Raw genomic sequence first — 22,876 nt, forward strand, 5'->3', positions numbered from 1 at the left:
TTATTTATTCCGCCACACCAGTGAGTAGTACTTGGTTTGAAGAAACCCATGCTATTGGTCCCATATACATCAAATACCTCTGGCCCTATGGTATTAACATTCAGGATTCCATTGCATAATGGAACAAGTAACTGGATTGGCATAGAACAGAAATGACTGAAATTTACTTGCTAAAAATCTGTTGTCAAATTGCTTATTTAGTGATGCTTCTAGCGGGCACTTATTTAGGATACAAAGATCTCTGAGTTTTGCATGAGTCTGCATACTCTTCCTTAGGTCTTTTATCTCTCCACAACCGTAACACATGCCCATTGGGAGAATTTTCTTCACTGTTCTCTTCCAGGGCCACTTTTGAGAAGAGCTTATTAAAAATGAAGATAATATTTGGCTTACACTTTTATACCACACTAGCCATGAACCAAATTCAGGTGTTGTTATCCTTCATCACCTACTCACTGGGTAGCCATTAGGCTCTAGTTAACAACTAAGAAAGGCACTGGGTGCAATGTTGGGAGGTGACATTAGGTGCTGGGCAGCTTACTTATGCTCTTTGAATATGCTTAAGCAGACTTCTGTTTTATGATGGATTGCTCTTAAGCCCACCCACACTTATGAGTTTGTGAATCTGACAGTATCTACTTCATAATGGAAAGTTTGGGGCACATGATCGCTTGCTTTCTCATTGTCAGACACTTTGTACTAGGGCCCAGGAGCATGCCAGGAGCTGATTTTAAAATGTAGTATAGTTTTCTGCTGTGGAAGACATTGCCTTCCTTCAGAGCTTCAGTGTCTGTCTGTACTGTGTTTTATTAAGACTTGTCAGAATTACTTAGTAAATCCACATGACATATTTTTCCACCACAGATACCTCATATACCATTGGATGTGTAAGATTATAATGTCCTAAATGGTGGAACTTCTTATTTCATAGCCTAGTACTGCTATAAACCCATTTCTTATTGTCCTCTCATTCAAATCTATCAGGCTTATGCACCAATAAATGGGTTATGGCAGTATTCCACAGTGTGGAATATGCTTATGCCAAAACCTAAAGGTGCCTTTCAATCTTTGCATTTTTTCTTAGTTGAAGGAGGCTCAAGGCACAATAACTTGCCTTTTACTTTGGAATGGGATGTCTTAGCATGCTCCAGACAATTGGATCCTAAGAACTTCATCCATGTGGCAAGACCTTAAGTCTTTATAAGTTTTTACCTTGCAGAATGGGAAGATGTGGATAATTTCAGAGGCCTCTACATTGCCTTACCTACTATAATAGCTCCTATGATACAGATCAAGGAGACAATGTGAGGGTTCTGTCAGCTGCTAAGTATATCCATTCCAATTTTACATTTTAGAAGTAGAGAAATTATCACTGGATAATTTTTTGAAACCTAGACTTGGTCCAGGACACGATTTATTTATTTATTTTTTAATTTCAGTATAGTTGACATGCAATGTTACATTAGTTTCAGGTGTATAAAATAGTGATTCGACAAGTTCACACATTATGCTATGTACCCCACAAGTGTAGCCACTATCCATCCCATTACATCACTATTACAATATCATTGACTATATTCTTTGTGCTCTGCCTCTTATTCCTGTGACTTATTTACAATTTATTATTTAACTTCCATGTATCCCTTATTCTAATGGATTTGATGGTGCTTTATATTCTTAGGTATCAATGTCAATTTTCACTATATTCATAAGCTCTTGAAAGGTCTGGAAAAGTCTGAGTATTCTGATTTCCCTAGAGTATGGTTATACAGGTTAATGGCAATGGGTATCTATCTACTATCTATCTATCTATCTATCTATCTATCTATCTATCTATCTATCCCTACATATGCATATGTATCTATTCAGTCTAGTTATTTGATGGCTATCTTGCCCTGAACCATCTCTATATTTCTTTAGCAATGGTACCCTGGGTACCCTTCTGAGCTTGCTGTCCAGTTAATTACATTCACATTTCTTATGGAAGTAAAGGGTTACCATCTTTGTTAACAGGAGCCTGGTTGTCTAAATTCTCCTACCACCTGTACAGGTCTACAGAGGATATTCATTACTGATCTTTCAACAGTGGTTTCCCTATTGCCTTGGTAAATGGAATAGTCTCTTTGCCCTTGGTAAATGTGGTCACTGTGTGTTTCTTGTCTTCTATAGGGAACTAATTCTAGCACACTCAGTTCTGTCAGCTTTCTGATCCCTTTCTTCAGGATGTGTGACTGAAGGTCTTGCATCTCTGCTTCATTTAATTGGAACGGTTGCTTTTGCAAGCTTCCCAAAGCAATCCCCTCTCTTTGTTGTCACTGTTGTCGTTATTGCTATTATTTGGAGGGTATTAAAGCCATTTTGTATATAATTCCTTTCCTCCATTAGTAGGCCTAGAACCTACTAAGTCTGATAATATTGCAATGTGACCTTAATTATGACAGAGAAAATGGGGACATATCATGAAGAGAAAACATATTGTCTTTTAAAGTAGCTGTCTCATTTGAAGCCTCTCCATAGTCTTCAAGTGAAGAAAGGTGCAATGGGCCATTTCTGAAGAACCAGAGATTAAGAGCAACTATGGAGTCAAAGTTTTTGAGTACATATACACAGATCTCCATTCTAAATCTCAAAGCCCTTCTCTTTCCCTACCAGGACCCTATTCCAGCATCACAAATTTCCCTAGGATGAAATTGTCCCTTCTCTGGTTTTCTTCTTTTACAGTTAAGTTTGATTCATTTTCTTCAACTCTGCCTGAGTTTTGGTAATAGGAGTTGCTTCTCCTTGAAATTTCCAAGGAAATTCTCTGATGCTTACACTTTGCTTTAAGTTATTAACAGACCTGAAACTATATTGTATGTTTTCCACAGATCAATGGTGCTTCCTAACTGCCATCTGATTTCACAAGTGCTTATATTTTAGACCCGTCCTCATATGCTGGTAGGGTAGGTAGTTATGCAACAGTGTTCTATATATTAGTAGGGAAAATGCAACTGTATAACTACATTTTAAGTATAATGACAGTAATGTATGCACATTCCCTGATGAGGTAGTGATTGGTTTTTAAGGATGACTCAGGAATCATTTAATTGAATGGTACTATTTGAGCTAAGTATGAAGCATTAATGGAAATTGTCTAGTATATATAAGGAGAAAAATTAATATAATTTTCCACTGAAGATCTTTAATCTGAGTAAAGAGATAATTAAGTTTGTTTTCTAGATATATTATCTTGAGAATAGTTAGCTGATTATTGAAATAGACTAGCCAAGAATTGATGAGCTTCTTAACTAAAGAAGGCCTAGAGACAATGAGGATTTGATTTATTAAGAGTGACTCATGAGGTTCTTGTTTAATGACTAGACAGTAGAGGAGTTGATTTCTGAAATGGGGAATGTAGGAAGAAAAGGTTTGAACTTGTATTTCATCTCGTACACTTTGAGTTTCAGATGACAGTGAGAATCAGAGGTGGGGAGATCAAGCCATTTGTTTCAGATGTGTGACAAGTAATCAGATTCTTTTAGAATATTTCTCAGCATTGTTAAGTACAGGTACAGAAGAGGGGGACGAGGTCATAGAAAATGCACAAGTTTGAGAAAAAAGTAGAAAGGCATTTAGTTGTATCCATACTTACATTTGAAACATCTAAAAATGCAAAAAGCTTTTTAATTTTTAATCTCATTTTCTTTTAAATTAAACAGAGTCCTGCCTTGTACTATTAAACACAAATCAAAGAACTGAGCTCTTGAATTAGGTTGCAGTTTGATAAATTTCACGAAGGAAAGCATATAAGGAAAGCATATACAAGTTGTCTAGAAGACTCATTTATTAGCTAAATTTACCAAGACAACTATCACAAAAAAAAAAAAAAATCTGTCATGTGCTAAAGAGTATTCAGAACAATGGCTTTAACCTTTGCAGAATGGGTCATTTTATTTTATTTTATTTTATTTTTGAGAAACAGAAAGAAGTATAACTATTAGATAAAAAGGAAAGTAATTTTTCTAAGTGAGATGTAATTTTCAAAACATCTTTTGAGAAGATAGGAATAGCAACCTTTAATTATGATTGGGATTTGTACAGAAATACTGGTACACCAATTTAATCAAAAGCAGATGTTCTACTTTCAATGCTTTTCCAAAAGGAGGAAGATGACAATAGCAACTTAGTAACAAAAATAATAGGAAATGTAATATCTTACTAATATTCATTTTACTCAGATGCAGATCTTGCCATGGGAAAATTTTCTTTTGCTAAACTATGCCTGATTGCTGTAAAACTGTGCTAATTTTGCTTTCCTTGAAGTCATTCCAGAAGTTTAAATTCTTGCAAAATGATGCTATCGTTTTCCATCTCTTGTTACTTCCGCACTCACAGTCAGGCTTTTGCACTTTTTTCTAAATATCCTAGATTAATCTCTGACAAATATATTAGGTATGCATCCCACGTATCGGATTATCATCAATTCCAGATTTTCCCAGGCATCGGTTTTCTAGTTTCAAGATTTGAAGGTTATATCTTGCTTCTCTTTAATTCTTTCCAGTTTGAATTAGCTGTCTACAGCTAGTTAGAGGTCATAAGAACTCATCCAAGTTGCTTTTCTACATTGCTCTATCATTTACTTCTAGAAGGAATTTGATATTTATAGCAAAGTCCCCCTGAAAATGTAAAAAAAGATTCTTTTGTTATAATCAGAACCTGTCTTCTTTCTTGTCTTTGCTACCAATCTTTTAATCACCTCACTGCTCATTTGCAACAAATGATGAAAGGATAAATTAAGGAAAACAAGTTTAGTAAATACATTTTTATATAACAACTCAATTGAAAGAATCAGATCTCTTAACTCAATTCCTGTACATAAGTGTCTTTACATTTAAATAGATAGCAAGCTTAGTACATTTTCAAACATCACACAAAAGAAAATACAACACAAAATATTTAGTGTATTTGCTCAGTAATATAAAAAGTTATGATAAAACAAGTTTTGTTTTAAATGTTTAAAGATTAGAAATATTTGCATAAATATTTTTTTTAGTTTTAATTACATATCACATTATGCCAATAACTTTACATAGCTTGATAATACAGTTAAGGAAATTTTGATATTTAATTTTTGAGGAGTAGTTACCAATTTATGAGAAATTTTTATTAACACCAAACTTTAAGAAGTTTAGTTTATAATAAGAAGTCAATGTTTTTATGATGATGGTAAGAGCTGTGTTATCTGTGTGATTTATTATCAACCAGGAAGTTTAAAAAATCTAACAGGTTTTAAAAAGAAAATATTATAAAACATTTATGTCTAAAATGGCTTCATTTTATATTGATTACTAATAATACATTTAATAAATAAAACTATTACCAAAAATGTATTTTTCTTTCCACATGTCCACACTTTGACCAGTGAGCGACCCAACAGGACATATGTCAAAGACAAGTATTGGCCACATGTTAAAAATGGGTCATGTAGGAAGAGAATTGATGCCTCAAGTAATTTTACGGATGTAACTAAGTTTTAAAGTAGGACTACTGGAAAAGACCATGGAAGAAACTAGTTTTACAAGGTGGAATTCTATCAAACCAGCATGGCTTATTTCAATGCACCATTGATACTGATACAATTAAAAAAAAGAAAATATGTGACTGATAAATTATAAGGTCCAGAATATTTCAACAGGTGTAAAATGGGAATTCTCCTGGCCAGCTTAGATTTGTGTGCACTCAGCAATCAGATAGAGAATGATGCATTTGCATCAGGGTATATAGCCAGAGAAGAAATTTTTATATTTTCTAAAGCACAAAGATTTGTTATAAGTGAGTAAATGAATGAGTAAATATTTTATTTGAAATATTTCTAATCATGACAAGTAGACCAGAAGTACTGTACATAAAGACATAATTTAAGGTTTTAGTATGCAAGGTGGTGTTTTTCTTAAATGAACATTTAAATTATTCTACTTTTTTGATTCTTTTAAAAGACAGTTGCACACAATTTCCTAATCAAAATTCAAGAAATAGTAAGTGACCTAAAAACTGATGTTGTTACAATGTCTCAATGTTTATCTTGCACTAATGGAGAATAGTTGAATTTCAATAAAATGTATTGAAATCACACTATTCCATTTTATGTATTTCAGTAAACTCAATAATCTATCTTCTTTAATTATATGTGATTATAATTTTCTTAACAGGCATTTTATTTTTCCCTCTCGCTTGTATCCTCAAAGCCTGTGTCACTTTGATAACTAGCTTTCAAGAACAGCCAATATCCATAATTATTTATGTGAGGAAAATTGTCCTAGCTACAAGATCAATGCTTATGGTAGACTCATCTTCAACATTTTCCAATTTAAGAGTAATAGCATGTGTGTTCTTTGTAATAGTTGCATACATATGCTGATTGTAATTAGTGCATTGAGTTTTTATGTGTTATCCATTTCCCATCATATTTAATGATTATCAAATGACTACAGTAAAAAGTAAAATATAAGTGTAATGTTTCTTCTGTCACATACTTTGAACAATTAGCTCTCTGATACTATTTGATTTTAAAACAGCAGTTCAATTACTTTTTATTTAACACATTTGAAAATATTTATAAAAATACACTAATTACTTTTGCTGTTGTTTGAAATTAAATACATTTTGTTTTAAAAGGAAAACATGTAGACAAACTAAAACAAATTGAAAAATCAAAATAGTATAAATTTACTATGCATAAAAATACTAATAACATTTGGTGTGAATCATATTTATTGATTAAAATGTGTCATAATGTCTTGTAATGTTTATCACTCAAAATACATGTAAAATAACTTAATGTACCCCATGTAAAGAGAATTAACCTGCTACATCACTTTTAAAGTCTCATTATTCTGAAATACCATTATTTAACAAATTACTTCAAATTTGTTCAAGATACTTGTATTTCTTTGCTATAGTAATTAACTTAAAGATTAGAAGCTCTTTAAAATTAAGCTTTTCTCAACACTTTATATTTTCACATATGTTCTTAAAGTTATACGTATATGACTGCAGACTACTTTGTTCATATTGGTATTCATGTTTCAATGCCTGTACATGAACATAGTCCTTTACTGAACTGCACCCAGCATTTAATATCTGGTACTGTAATAGAAAGAAGAAATAATGTCTATATTGTTTATTTTACTTTTTTTAAAGAATTAAGTTTAAAATTGTTTCAGCTATTTTTTAGGAATAGCTTATTCATATAATTTATGTGTTTTTTACTGGTAGGCTCACTTTTCACTGATTTGAAGAAATTCTTTGCATCAAGGAAACACATATTTTATCTTTAATATATGTTGTAATCAAGCGGGGTTTTGACTTTATTTATGAGAGAGAGAGAGCACACACAGAGGCAGGGAAAAGGGCAGATGGAGGGAGTCTCAAGCAGGGCTTGATCCCATGACCATGAGATCATGACTGAGCCAAAACCAAGTCAGATGCTCAACCAGTTGAGACACTTGGGTGCCCCTTCAATCAAATGTTTTATGAGCCGCTCTTTTTTTTTTTTATTCATAGAGACAGAGAGAGAGACAAAGAGACAGAGAGAGAGAGAGGCAGAGGGAGAAAGCAGGCTCCATACAAGGAGCCTGACGTGGGACTCGATCCTGGGTCTCCAGGATCACACCCTGGGCCGAAGGCGGCGCTAAACCGCTGAGCCACCCAGGCTGCCCCTTATGAGCCAGTTTTAAATTTAGTTTACCACTTCTCAGATACATAGAAATATATTTTATTTGTGTATAGCTTATCTTCATGCTATTTGCTTTACGAGTTATGCTTAGAAAAATTAAAGCAATACTTACTTCTCTCTGTTATTTTAGTGATTTTACGTTTAAAACTTAGGTCATTCACCAATTTGAAATTTATTCTGGTATAGCTGCTGCATCTGTTTTACTCAGATTTAGAACTACTCCTGGATTTTTTGAGTCCACAAACTGCTAATTTCTGTAATATAATTGCAGATAATTTTCCATATTTTATATATCTTACACTTTAGAAAGCTCTCTATATATTGTACAAGTAATTTTTTCAAAAACATTCAAGCCACTGACTAGTATATATAACCTGTTTCACATTTTTACATCACAGCTGATGTACTCGAGCTTTGCTTCATATAGAATACAAAAAGAAAGCAACACAGAAGGAGAAAATACAAAACTATATTACACGCTCTGTTTTGAACTAAACCTAGGGAATGTCTGCATGCAAGCAGATACTCATTTCCATGGAGATGGTGAACAGGATTGAGACTCTTGGAAAGAGTACTTAAGGGTGTCTAAGTATATAAGTTTATGAAATCTCAGCATTCATCTCTTGAAGTTATTCATAATGCTGATCTGACAAAAAGTAAAAATGATGGAATAGTCACCTTTCAGACCATTACATAGAGATACACTTTCATGGCATGAAACACCTGTCAAACTAAATATGATATACAGTAATCTTTTAAAACCATTTAAATGATCTCATAAAAGATTATTTTAAATATTTTTAAGTATTTATGTTAGAGTCAAGATGAGGCTAAATGTATTGTTCTGATTAATATAAACATGATATAAATTAATTCATATTTTACCCTGTATTCTGTGGAAACATTTGAAAACAATCCCTCAGGCTCATTTCATTTCTAATTGTGTTTTCTTCTGTAACTTAATAACACCTGTTGGTAGAGATTCCCCTGGGGGATGGCAAGCCACTTTCCAATCTTGAGTCATTCAGTTAGGCAACAGTGGGATGCAGGTGGGCAATGTCCTCCAAAGCAGGATTCAATTCCACTCACTGTTATACATGATTTCCATAAACCCCCACCCCCTCAAAATAGAATTTATCATTTTATCCAAATTTGCATTGGATGAACTCAAAGGATGTCCTGGAAGCCTTGTTGGCTCCTTTTTCCTAGAATCCACATCCCTCCAGCAGCCACCAGAAGCTCCCCTGTTTCTTTTTTTTTTAAGTCATCCCATGAGTGGGGCTACAGGAACCAGGATACATATTTATAAACATATATATAATAAGCATTTACAATTGTTCTCATTCTGTGGGATTCTTATGTCTGGATGAATGATCCTCCAACTACCACTCAACTATATGATGACCAAGAGCCTGAGCAGGAGAGATAAACAATTGAACTTGTTATTTAATGAATTTCCCATGGATCTCACAAAGTTACTATAAAAGGGAGAAGAAAAACAATTCTATACTCCTTTCCATGCATTCGGGGACACTTGCTTGAAATTTATTTTTATTAGTATAATAGACTCTTCACACTATTATCAATCCTTAAATTATGACCTAATATAGCAGTGTATCCTGGCTTTTTGTTTTTGTCCTCTCTTAATATATAGTAATTTATTACACAATCTTAATATTACCTTCCTATTTTAATATTACCTTCTGTTTTCACTCCCCTTGATGTGTTTCCCTTCCCTCCTCCTTCTCTCATCTTTTTTTTTCAAGAATGATAGGCAATATGTAGTAATTCCTGATGGTCCTAGATTTTCAAGTATATTTAAAGACAGGCCCATGCATCCAGGAACATAAAAATATGCCAGTTGGTTGATACCTTTATCTTTCTATTCAGTTGCCCTCTTTTATCTGTAAGGATTGAATCCTGACCCATACTTCTTTAAAAAAATATTTTATTTTATTTATTCATGAGAGAGAGAGAGAGAGACAGAGGGAGAAGCAGGCTCTCTGTGCGGAGCCTGAGGCGGGATTTGATCCCAGGATATGGGATCACGACCTGAGCCAAAGGCAGATGCTAAACGACTGAGCCACCCAAGTGCCCCCTGCCCATTCTTCTTAAGTGTTATTTGTAGAAGCCTCTGGAGCAGGTTGTCAACCACAGCCTTCTATAGCACTAACAATCACTCCGCACATGATTTTCATAACCACTGAAGTGGGTATCATAATGCAAACTGAGGAGTCAGGCTACTGGATAAAACCTGTGTTGTGGGGATCCCTGGGTAGCTCAGCGGTTTAGCGCCTGCCTTCCGCCCCAGGGCGTAGTTCTGGAGTCCCGGGATCAAGTCCCATGTCGAGCTCCCTGCATGGAGCCTGCTTCTCCCTCTGCCTGTGTCTCTGTCTCTGTCTCTGTCTCTCTCTCTCTCTGCGTCTTTCATGAATAATAATAATAATTAAAAAAAAAAAAAACTGTGTTGATTCCTCAGGTCCTCAGGGCCAGCTACTGGTACTTATAAGGAAGAAAGCTACCCTGCCCACACCAGACTAGAGTAGGATGCCCTGCAGTTGCTGAGGGGTCCTGTAACCAAGGACTTGGGCTCAGGGTGGCTTTGCCTTCCCAGCCCCTGGGCCTTCATTTCTAGGTTTCTTTATCTAAGGCCTTGGGGAGAGGTCCTCTTCAGGAACCTCTGTTGTTGCCTCCTTGTGGAAGAAAGGGGAAATTCTTGAAGACACTCTCCTTCACTCTGCCTCAGTACTCTTCTACTCCTAGCTCTTCCCTTGACCACACCACTTCCCCCACTCCAAAATCCATAAAACTGCTGAAGCCTTCTGTTCAGGACTACCTCAACAGTGGGATGATCCCTCCGTTCATGCTGATCCACGTGACCGTCAACCTAGATGCCATTCTGTGTTGAAAAACGGAACATGGGGAGTTGGGGCTACCTCTGGGTTTAGGTTGCTGTTTATACCCCTGTAGAATTAAAAGTCTTAACTGTTCTACATTGTTGCATTAATTGGCCACTCCAGCACCTGATAGTTCTGGTCTCTCCCACATCAGTTGGGCTTCTGACATAAACATCCATAACTCTGAGGATGAAATAGCAACATATTAAACTAAGGAATCCATAGAAGCAATTGACCCCAATGCCAAACATCGTTAGCTTAAGCGTGCTCAGCATCATGTATTGCTGATTCCCATAGATTTCTAATATGCACTTTAGCCATCTGTTACTATACCGATGGCCGTATCAATCATGTGTTCTCATACTACTGAAACTTATCAGCATTCCATCTTCTTTCCCTTCTTATTTGTATTCTATTTCTTCTTTCTTTGGAAGGAAAAAATATAATCATTGCCAAATCCCTTGGCAATTGACCTTATGCCAAAAAACATTTAGTTCATGCATAATCTGGTGATGTATGTCATGGAAGCTCAGGGAAGAGAGTCAGGGCTATGAAAGAATTAATATAAAAGTATTTCTCCAGTTGATTGCAAGCCTTCAAGGTGAAAGTCATGTTTGTTTAACTGCAAAGCATGACTAATAATGATAGTTTAGTTAACTGCTCTAGGAAAGCTCTTGGTACACATATGAATATGATATAAATTTTAATTTTTTTTTGAGAGAGAGTGCTTGTGCAAGCTGAGATTGGGGGAGGTGGAGAGGGCACAGGGAGAGGGAGACAGAATCCTTAGGTCATGACCTGAGCCAAAATCCAGAGTTAAAGGTTTAGCCTAATTGAGCCCTCCAGGTGCCCTGAATATGACATAAATTTTAAAGCACATGTATTTCTAAATCTGGTCAAATACTGATTTCTCTCATACAGGAATTCAATAAAGTTTGTCAAATATTAATTATGGTATAATTATCTCTATAATGGAATGATTATTTCTATAATCTATTTCTATGGAGAATATTCATAAGATTATAAATTTTAGTTACATAAATTATTTTTCATAATCTCATATTACATATAAAATTAATAAAATATTTAAATACAGATTTATAGTTTTGATCACTTAATTCAATAAAATGATAAAATCATTAAAAAGATTTCTAGTTTTCGGGATCCCTGGTGGCTCAGCGGTTTGGCGCCTGCCTTTGGCCCAGTGCGTGATCCTGGAGACCCGGGATCGAGTCCCACATTGGGCTCTCGGTGCATGGAGCCTGCTTCTTCCTCTGCCTGTGTCTCTGCCTCTCTCTCTCTGTGACTATCATAAATAAATAAAAATTAAAAAAAAAAAGATTTCTAGTTTTGAAATAATTTTGTTGTATAACAAATATATGTATTTCTAAGTACATATATATGTATATGTACTTATCTCAATGTATACATATTACATATTGCTAAGTACATATTAAAATTTTATATATTTGTATTTGATCTAGAAATCTATTTGAAGAATATTACTTGTTAAACTTTTTTTACTGTGATTTACAAGTTATTACTTGTAATGATAGCAGCAAAGTTAGATATGAAATTGTGCCAGAGATTTATGATAAATTCTAAATTCTGGTTGGTCTGCTCTTGTGACTCTGTTTGAAATGTTATTTAACTACATTGTTAAGGTTTGGAAAAGTAGTTTTTAAATGAAACTCAGTTTATGGTAAAATAAAATATACCAGGAAGACAGAAACTATCACATTGTAAAATGAAAAACAATCATTAGAAGAGATGAGTGGGAAGATATATCTGAAAAACAAAAGAGTATGAGTAGATATAAATTTGCTTCTAATTAGAGCAGATAGTGTATTGCTTATGTTTTGATGTTTTAACTTGCATTATTTTTAAGAAGCTGTATATTATATATATATATATATATATATATATATATATATATGTAACAAGGATCCGTAATACATGGATATAGATATAAATGAGGTCTTTGTTCCTTTGTTCTTGTTTCAAACCCTAGAAAAAATTTCTCTGCCCTGCATTCTCTCTTTCTCTTTCCTTTTCTCATGTGAATTAAAGATAGGATATTGTTTTCCAAGAGAGTCTTACTTTTTTCTGTTTCAACATTTCAATTTTAGAAGAAAAGAATAAGGGTTTTAAATTATTAAGACCAGAGACACTTGCAGAGAGTTAGTAATGTCTTCATAGAAAGAATAGACACTATACAGAGAACCAGAAAATGAAAATGGGTGGTAAAAGATAAAACTCCCGGAGAGCAGCTAAGTGCAGAACAGTACACGGTTCAGCCTGATGCAAGCCCACTCGGTTATTCTAGGAGAGTTTGACGGTGTTCTAGAAGGTAATGAAGAAGACAAAGTCATCTGTTCACCTAATCAGACAAGTGACAGGTGTGGGAAGAGACAGACGAGTAATGACAGAATATATAAATACTTCATGTAAATTCCCGTAGCTTAAAAACTGGCTAAGAGGAAAGCCACACGAAGTAGACAATGATATTTAAAACAAAGAAAATCTCTTGAAGTTTAAAAAAAAAAAAAAAGAAAACCACAATTACCTAACAGCAGGTAGTAAATTATGAAACTTCTTTCTTTCAGAATGTGGTTCAAATCAAACATTCAAGATAAAATGTAAACGTTTGGAAACCTTCGGTATTATGGTTCTCTAACAGATTCAGGGAAACTTCATTTTTTTTTTTTTTTTGACAATTCATTGCCTGTTTAGAGACACAAATACTTTCTAGCAAGATTGGGAATTATTTGGGTATATAAGACCAAGATGTATTCATGTTCTTGTTTTTATGACTGTCTTATGTGATGCAGAAATGTACTAAGCAATGTACAGATTACTAAAATCCCTATGGAGTAAAAAGCAATTAAGCTGAACATTTAATTTTAAATCATGAATATTTAAATCACTAAAAATATCTGACTTTTTTATGTTTTCAGCCAACCTTATAGTCTTGAATAAAATATGCTTATTTGAAGAAGTTCAGATTTTAAGAGCTTTGAACTGTATGAAACTTTCCACCATAAAGCTATCTGAATAGAAAATATGCAACTTCTCAGTAGTTTTCTTTCTGGCATTTCAAAAATATTATCAAGGAATATAGTGGTACCATATAGAAGATGAGGACACATGAATGATGGTGCTCTGTGTATACCTCATGCACCTTGTCCTTGTTATAATAAGTAATCAGATAACTTTTTGAGTATCTTAAAATGCATGCATTTTATGATTAATTCAAGTACAATCAGATTAGACTATCTTGGAAAGAACTTTTTATCTCTTCATTTATAGTGAATATCTGTACTAAAAAATGTCCCTATAGACTAACGCATAATGTTAAATAATTAAAATCTTGGGTTTCATCTCCATTGTAGTTAAATTTCCATTGTTTGATGGCCATACATAGAAGTACAACTTCAATATAGCATGAGACAGACTACTTCTACTTTATGCCCTTGATCACAAAGAAAACTCTGATGACACAGGGAAGAGAAGTATAAATTTATACCCTCTTGGGGGAGAAAATATTTTTTGGCATAATCTTCATTGGCAATTCATCAATTCTATTGCTTTCATCTATATAAAATGGAATTTTATGTTTCAGAAAGGTAGCAATTTAAAGTAAACAGTCATTTAGGCAAGATGATAAAAATGTAAGATAAAATTTGACATCAATATAATGAAGTATTTAAAAACAGAACATTTGGGACAGGCAGATGTGGGTTTCAGCATTGGCTTTGCCAATTAATTTCTTTGTGAATTTGAATGATTTACTGTCTCCAAGTTGTTTAATGGTAAATGAGGATAATAATAGCTCTTTTTGTTATTGGGTTGTATTCTTATTTAGTAGTTACATCTGTATAGTGAATTTAAATGCTTAGAATGGTGTTTGGCACTTGGCAAACACTCAATAATTATTAACTAAATTAGTACTTATGTTCAAAAGTAGTTTAAATGTTTTCAAATTTATTTGCTTGCACTTTCATAAAAACACAATACTATTTAATAAAGACAAGAAATATAGATATTGAAACAATAATTATTATTATTATAAGTTGTGTTGATGTATTGATAGACTCTTAAGATCCTCACTAGAGATTTTGAGATTAGAATCTCTGTTTAGTTGCTATTCTCTAAACCACGCAGAGTAATTAAAAATATACCTTTTCATTATATGTTACAAATATACTTTAAAAATTAAAGAAGGCACTACTGCTAGGATTTTATGGTGCACTAAGGATGATGTTAAATTCCTAAATTGCGCCTTCATACCCCAGAATAATTTGCACCAATTTCTGACAATTGTTTGAAGGTATTAAATAGATGACAACCTTATTAACAAAACTTTTACCTAATACAAATCACCCTTCTTGATTTTTGGAGATCTTATTTTTAATATGATTCCACAGAGAAATTGAAGATGATTGAGAGGCTTGTCAAGAAGCTCCTCTGGCACAAACTTTTCTAATTTTCTTCCTTCTTTTTTTAACCCTTTCAAGTTTGAGTTAATGCCTAATTTTTAAAGAGGATTGATGAGGTATTTTGTCATGTAATCTTTTCAAGAAGCAACTCTCACTATATAATGATATGAATTTGACATGTAAAGGACATATATATCTCAAAATCACTTACCAATAAGGCAGAAATGTAACGACAAACCACAGTAAATTAAATAAGAAGGTAATGGGGTATAGATTGTAAATTGAAATACATCTATTCTTCCTAATAAACACGGACCCTTTTTTTTCTGACTTATTTTGTGTACGTATGCATGATGATAAGGCACTATCTTCAGATTTGACTGGTTTGATTCTGTTGATTCTGTTTGTTTTGGACATTTAACTTCTCTAATTTTTTTAAAAATTTCTTTCCACTTATAAATGGGTTTTATATATCTGAGACACTGTTTTCCTTATATGTTTCTCAAATCAGTTTAATTAATAATTCAGTTACAGTAAAAAGAGTTTACTTATATTTAAGTTGCTCCTGGGGATCCCTGGGTGGCGCAGCAGTTTAGCGCCTGCCTTTGGCCCAGGGCGTGATCCCGGAAACCCGGGATCGAGTCCCACGTCGGACTCCCGGTGCATGGAGCCTGTGTCTCTGCCTCTCTCTCTCTCTCTCTCACTGTGTGCCTATCATGAATAAATAAAATAAAAAAAATATTTTTTTTAAATTTATGTTGTTCCTGACACTTCAGGTATTGCCTGGTAGAATTTTACTCTGCTTTTTATTTTTTTCTTCATTTTCACTTACTGATTTGGTGTTTCACCACAGAGTATTTGTCTTCCAATGTGAAGATCCTTTGTATCTCTTATTATAGATGCTCTAGTAGTCTTTCAAATAGTGTTCTCACCAACTCCACAAAAAGTAGACTACTCCATATCTTCCAAAAACCTCTATTTGATTCCTTACTGTGAGATTTCTATTTTGGAAAGAAAATACATTAAAGGAAATGCCATTTTCTCACTTATAGAGTCACTCTCTACTAGTGAGCTAGGTTTTAGAAACATTGCAAAAACAGGATTTTGAATTGAAATTATATTATCACCCCGGAATTCAAATGTATACATGTTAACCTTTTAAAGTGACTCTATTTTATTAAAACAAATTTATTTTTATGAAGTTATGTTGAACTTCTACCAAATATTGTTTCTATTAAATTATTTTATATATTCTTGAAGTTATCCCAGCCAAAATTTACATATATGGTCTGTAGTTTCTAGGATCCTTTTTGGATCTCTTCTAGTAAGTACAAGTTTTATTTTAAGATCTCAACTAATTCTGGATGCCTGGGTGGCTCAGCAGTTGAGCACCTGCCCTTGTCTCAGGGCATGACCTTGGGGTCCCCAGATAGAGTCCCGCATTGGGCTTCCTACATGGAACCTGCTTCTCCTTCTGCCCATGTCTCTGCCTCTTTCTCTCTGTATCTCTCATGAATAAATAAATAAAATCTTAAAAAAATAAAATCTCGACTAATTCTTCAATGCACTGGGTAACTGTTCTAACAAATAGTTCCATTAAGTTACCTCCAAATTTTGGTACTTGCAGCAGCATATTGGTGTTGGACAATAGTACCAGTTAAATATAAATGCTCCTCCTTATTTTTTACAGCTTGCTTTAGTTCTCAAACCCATCTCCTTTAAATGATAATAAAATAATTGGACCTTGAATTAACTTAAGGCTATCTAATATAGGGCAGCCCCGGCGCAGTGGTTTAGCGCCGCCTGCAGCCCAGGGCGTGATCCTGGGGATACTGGATCGAGTCCCACGTCGGGCTCCCTGCATGGAGCCTGTGTCTCTGCGCTTCTCTCTCTCTCTGTCTCTATGAATAAATAAATAAAATCTTTTAAAAAAAGATTAATATATAATATCAGAAAATAGAAGTTAAATAATATTTCTATATGTATTTATTTCCTATAGCTGCTGTAACAAACCAACACAAATTTAGGAACTTAATCTCTTACAGTTCTAGGTATCAGAAGTCCAAAAGGAGTCTTGGGGCGCCGGGGTGGCTCAGTCAATTGAGAGTCCAACTCTTGATTTCTGCTCAGGTCAGGATCTCAGGGTCCTGAGATTGAGTCCCAAGACAGGCTCCTTGCTTGGTGTAGAATCTCTGCTTGAGATCTTTTTCTCCCTCTCCCTCTGCCCCTTCTCCCACTTGTGCATGTGTGTTTTCTTTCTCTCTCTCAAATAAACAAATAAAATCTTAAAAAAAAAAAAAAGTCCAGAAGGCGTCTTTATGAGTTAAAATCAAGTTGTTGATAGGTCCAGTTCCTACTTCAGTTTTTAGGGTAAAATTCTTACCTATTTCAGGTTCTGGAGACTGCCAGCGTTGCGTGGATGTACCACTTCAACCCATCTCTCTTTCCATTCTCTTATCCCTCCTTTTCTTTTTCTCTTTTTAAGATTGTATTTATTTGTTCATGAGAGACACACAGAGAGAGAGGCAGAGACACAGGCAGAGGGAGAAGCGGGTTTCCTACGGGGAGCCTGATGTGGGACTGGATTCCAGGACCCCGGGATCAAGACCTGAGCCAAAGAGAGAAGCTCAAACACTTAACGCTCAACCACTTAGCCACCCAGGTGTCCCATCTCCTTTTACTTTTCTTACCTCCTGCTTATAAGAACCTTTTACATTTAGGGTCCATCTTGATAACCAAGGATAATCTGTCCACCTCAAACATTTTAACTTGATGACCCTTCAACCAGGTAAAATAGTTCATTCGCAGTTTCCAAATTCCAGGAATTAGGAAGTAGATATTTTTGGTGGGACTGGAGGGAGCCTTAATTACTTCATCACAGTCAATATTAAAGTATAAAGCATGAGAAATATCACTACCATAAAAAATAAACTAGCATTCAGTGAAAATATCTACCAGTTAGAATTAGGATTCTGCATCAATATTTATTGAGTGTGCATTGTGTTGCTAGATACTGCAAGATACAATACAGTTTTGCAGGCCAAAGTGAAAGATCCCATGATATTTACTACAGTTTCAGGATTATTGCCTATTTACTTAAATCTAAAAATTTAAATCTAAATATTCCTCATTTATGCATAGTTTGTTTAGTCGTTCCACATTAATTAGAAAAGTGAATTTTAAGTGGGTGATATATGATATGGTAGGATCATTATGAGATTAACAGCCAAATAGTTTTAGTTTGCTCCCTGGCCTTGTTTTTCTGGCTAGCTTCGCAAACTCTCAATTCTTTTTTACAAAACAGAGATAGTAGATAAATGTCCAGACGTTTTTGTAAGAATAAAGTAAAATAATTTTTCAAAGCACCTAGCTTGTTTTATGGTGTATGAGAAATGTCCAATACTTGTTAGACCACTTACCTGTATGATAAGAACAGTTTATAATAAATTTGCCTAATTTTTTTTAAAGATTTTATTTATTTATTCATGAAAGACAGAGAGAGAGAGAGGCAGGCAGAGACACAGGCAGAGGGAGAAGCAGGCTCCATGCAGGGAGCCTGACATGGGACTCGATCCAGGGTCTTCAGGATTAGGCCCGGGCTGAAGGCGGCGCTAAACCACTGAGCCACCTGGGCTGCCCCAAATTTGCCTAATTTTTAAAGAAAATTGCATTCTTAAAATTGCTGAGATACTCTTCTACCACTCTGTCATCTGCAAGTGAAACTAAATTCAAGTATCTTGACATGTAATGTATGTTAGTTTCGCATAACATCATTCAATGTTCTGTGTTATACATGGATGATATGCTATCAACATATAATATAAAAATAACTTTGGGGCAGCCTGGGTGGCTGAGTGGTTTAGAGCCGCCTTCCTCTCAGGGCATGATCCTGGAGACCAGGGATCGAGTCCCACATCTGGCTCCCTGCATGGAGCCTGCTTCCCCCTCTGCCTGTGTCTCTACCTCCCTCTCTCTCTCTCTGTCTCTCATGAATAAATAAATAAAATCTTAAAAAAATAAAAAAATAAACAACTTTGAATTGTTTACATTTTTAAATTTCAGAATATCATATGGGAAAATTCAAAATGGAATTTATGTTGAAAAACTGAGTATGGAAATTAGTAAGTGAGCACAGATATATGGGTGTGACAATTACAGTTAGCTTAGACCTTCCAGGACCATGTAGAGGTCAGGCAGCTCATAACAAACTCTATTTTTTCACTGTACTTTGTGATTGTGACATCTATTTCTGCAACAATATTTTAAAATTTGAATTTTTTAACAATATAGTACAAGAAGAAACTAAAAAAGACACTTAAGGAAATTTTTAAAAAGAAATTAATTCATTAGGTGGAGTACTCAGTAATAAGACACTAAAATGTGGGAGGCCTGGGTGGCTTGGTGGTGGAGCATCTGACTTTGGGTCAGGGTGTGATCCCAGGATCTGGGATCTAGTCCCACATCTGGCTCCTTGCACGGAGCCTGCCTCTCCCTTTGCCTCTGTCTCTGCCTCTTTCTGTGTCTCTCATGAATAAATAAATAAAATCTTCAAAAAAAAAAGAGACACTAAAATGATTATATATATATATATTCTTTTTGGCCTGGAAATAAAGGAGCTAATAGAATATCACTGATGTTTCTAAAATTAAAAAAAAAAAAAGGAAGAGAGAGAGAAAAATAGAAACAGGGACAGAGAGACTGAAAGAAAGCTAGAATATAGTCATAAATAGTAGTAAGTTATTATAAAAGTCCAAAACTATTAATATATTTGCTATTTATTCAAGATGCATGTAAATCAGAAGACAACTATTCCGCAAAATTCCTTTTGTCTTCTTCTCTCTCCTTCCTTTTCCCTTTATATCTAGTAGATAGGTTCCCATGTTATTAACCAAAAAAAAAAAAAAAAAAAAAAGGTTTTAGCTTACGTCCATCCTAGTATTACTATGCAAGCTTCTAAGGTCTGAAATTGCTATTGATTTCTTTTTCCTAATTTCTATATACTATCTGACACATTGCATGAACCAAATAATGTTCATAATGCATGAGCAATCCTTCAGAAAACAAAAAGAAATAAAGTCATCCAAATTGTCAAGGAAGAAATAAAAATTTCACTATTTCTAGAGTATATAGAAAACTTGAAACACTTGAACAAAAAATTGCTAAAAATGATACATGAATTCAGTCAAGTCATAGGATACAAAATCCACACACACAGAAATTTGTTGCATTTATGTACACCGATATTGAAACAGCAGAAAGAGAAATCAAGGAAACCATCCCATTTACAATTGTACCAAAAATTATAAGATTCTTAGGACTAAACCTAATCAAAGAGGTAAAAGATCTGTACTCTGAAAACTAGAGAACACTTATGAAGAAATTCAAGATCACATACACACACACAAAACAAACAAACAAACAAACAAACAAAAAAACAGAAAGACATCCCATGCTCATGGATTGGAAGAAAAAATACTGTTAACATATCAATACTATCCACAGCAATCTATACATTTAATGCAATCTTTATCAAAATACCACCAGCATTTTTCATAGAGCCAGAACAAACAATTATAAAATTTGTATGGAATCACAAAAGACCCTAAATAACCAAAGCAAACTTGGGAGAAAAAAAAAAAAAAAAAACTGGAGGCATCATAATTCCTGACTTCAAGTTATATTATAAAGCTGTAGTGATCAAGCCAGTGTGGTACTGGCACAAAAACAAACACATGAATCAGTAGAATAGAATAGAAAACTCAGAAATGGGGGTGCCTGGGTGGCTCAGTTGATTAAGCATACAGCTCTTGATCTCAGCTTAGGTCTTGATCTCAGGTTCATGAGATCAAGACCCACATTGGGCTTCACAATGGGTATGGAACCTACTTACAAAATAAAGAAAACCCAGAAATGGATCCACACTATATGATTAACTTCTCTTCGACAAAGCAGGAAAGAATATCCAGTGGAAAAAAGAGTCTATTCAACAAATGGTATTGGAAAATTAGCAACATGCAGAAAATGAAACTGGACAATCCTTTTATACCATACACAAAAATAATTTCAAAATGGATGAAAGACCTAAATGTGAGACAGGAAGCCATTATAATCCTAGAGGATAACATAGGCAATAACCTCTTTCATATTGGCCATAACAACTTCTTACTAGATGTGTCTCCTGAGGCAAGGGGATTAAAAGGACTTGACTTCAAGATAAAAAGCTTCTGCATAGTGAAGGACAAAATCTACAAAACTAAAAGGCAACCTTCAAAATGTGAGAAGGTATTTGCAAATGACATATCTAGTAAAGGGTAGGTATCCAAAACAGGTAAAGAACTCATGAAACTCAACACTCAAAAAGTGAATATTCTAGTTAAAAAATAGAAGACATGAATAGTCACTTTTTCAAAGACATAGAATTGACAAATAGGTACATGAAAATATGCTCAGCATCACTCATCATAAATGAAATACAAATCTAAACAACAACGAGATATCACCTCATATCTGTCAGAATGGCTAAAATTAACAACACAAGAACAACAAGTGTTGATGAGGATGCAGAGAAAGAAGAACCCTTATATTGTTGATGGGAATGCAAACTGGTGCAGACACTCTGGAAAACACTATGGAGCTTCCTCAGTAGGTTAAAAATAGAACTGCCCTATGACTCAGCAATTGCACTACCAGGTATTTACTGAAATGATACAAAAATTCTAATTCAAAGGGATACATGCACCTCAATGTTTGTAGCACCATTATTAAGAATAGCTAAATTATGTAAAGAGCCTAAATGTCCATTAATGGCTAAAGAAGTGACACACACACACACACACACACACACACACTGAAATATTACATAGCCATTAAAAAGAATGAAATCCTGGTACTTGCAATGATGTGGATGGAGCTAGAGAGTATTATGCTAAGCGAAATAAGTCAGTCAGAGAAAGACAAATATTTTATGATTTCCCTCATATGTGGAATGTAGGAAACTAAACAGATAACATGGCAGGGGTGGGGTGGGGGTTGTGGAGATAGGCAAACCATAAAAACAGACTCTTAAATATAGAGAAAAAAAATGAGGGTTACTGGAGGCGAGGTGGGCAGGGGGACTAGTTAAATTGATGATGGGTATTCAGGAGGGCACTTGTGATGAGCACTGGGTATTGTATGTAAGTGATGAATCACTAATCTCTACACCTGAAACTCGTATTTACACTGTATGTTAACTAACTGTAATTTAAATAAAAAATTGAAGGAAAAAAAAAAAGCTGCTATATCAGAAGTAGTCAAAAGCAGCGATAGGGATGGCACAGACAACCAACCAGATAATATCCTGGAATAGCCCTTGGCTACAATAGACTAATTAGTCTGACTAATGGGTTACACCCTTCTCTTTAGTTTGTTTGTTTATTTATTTATTTATTTATTTATTTATTTATTTATTTATTTATTTATTTTTGAGAGTCCATTATACGCCAGGGGAGACAGAAAGAGAATCTTAAGCAGGCTTATGACCCTGAGATCATGACCTGAGTTGAAACCAAGAGTTGGATGCTTAATTGACTAAGTCACCCATGCGCTCTGATTACACTCTTCTAAATAGTTTGTTTTGGATCTTATATTTTGGAGTGTTAAAACATTTGAAATAAAATTTGTTTTTTTTAAATGACATTGTATTTTATAACTAAAATAAATACCTCAGATTGAAATTAGGATTATATGTAGTTTAATAAACAATTATAAGTTCAATATAGTCCTTGATCCAACTATAAGGGAAAAAAAGTATACTTTTACCAGCTACGAAGGATATGGGAGGACAT

General features: G+C 34.4%; 1 long non-coding RNA gene across 1 annotated transcript; it reads right to left on the reverse strand.

Moving 5' to 3' along the window:
• Positions 1 to 3,980: 3,980 nt before the first annotated feature.
• LOC140607959 (uncharacterized) lies at positions 3,981 to 18,497 on the reverse strand. Its single transcript, XR_012009884.1, has 3 exons — positions 15,883 to 18,497; positions 7,827 to 7,968; positions 3,981 to 4,655 (listed from the first exon to the last, which is right to left on the reverse strand). It is a non-coding gene; the product is annotated as an uncharacterized lncRNA (long non-coding RNA).
• Between the last annotated feature and the right edge of the window lie 4,379 nt (positions 18,498 to 22,876).

The sequence above is a fragment of the Canis lupus genome, chromosome 17, assembly GCF_048164855.1.
Source record: "Canis lupus baileyi chromosome 17, mCanLup2.hap1, whole genome shotgun sequence".
NCBI lineage: Eukaryota > Metazoa > Chordata > Mammalia > Carnivora > Canidae > Canis > Canis lupus.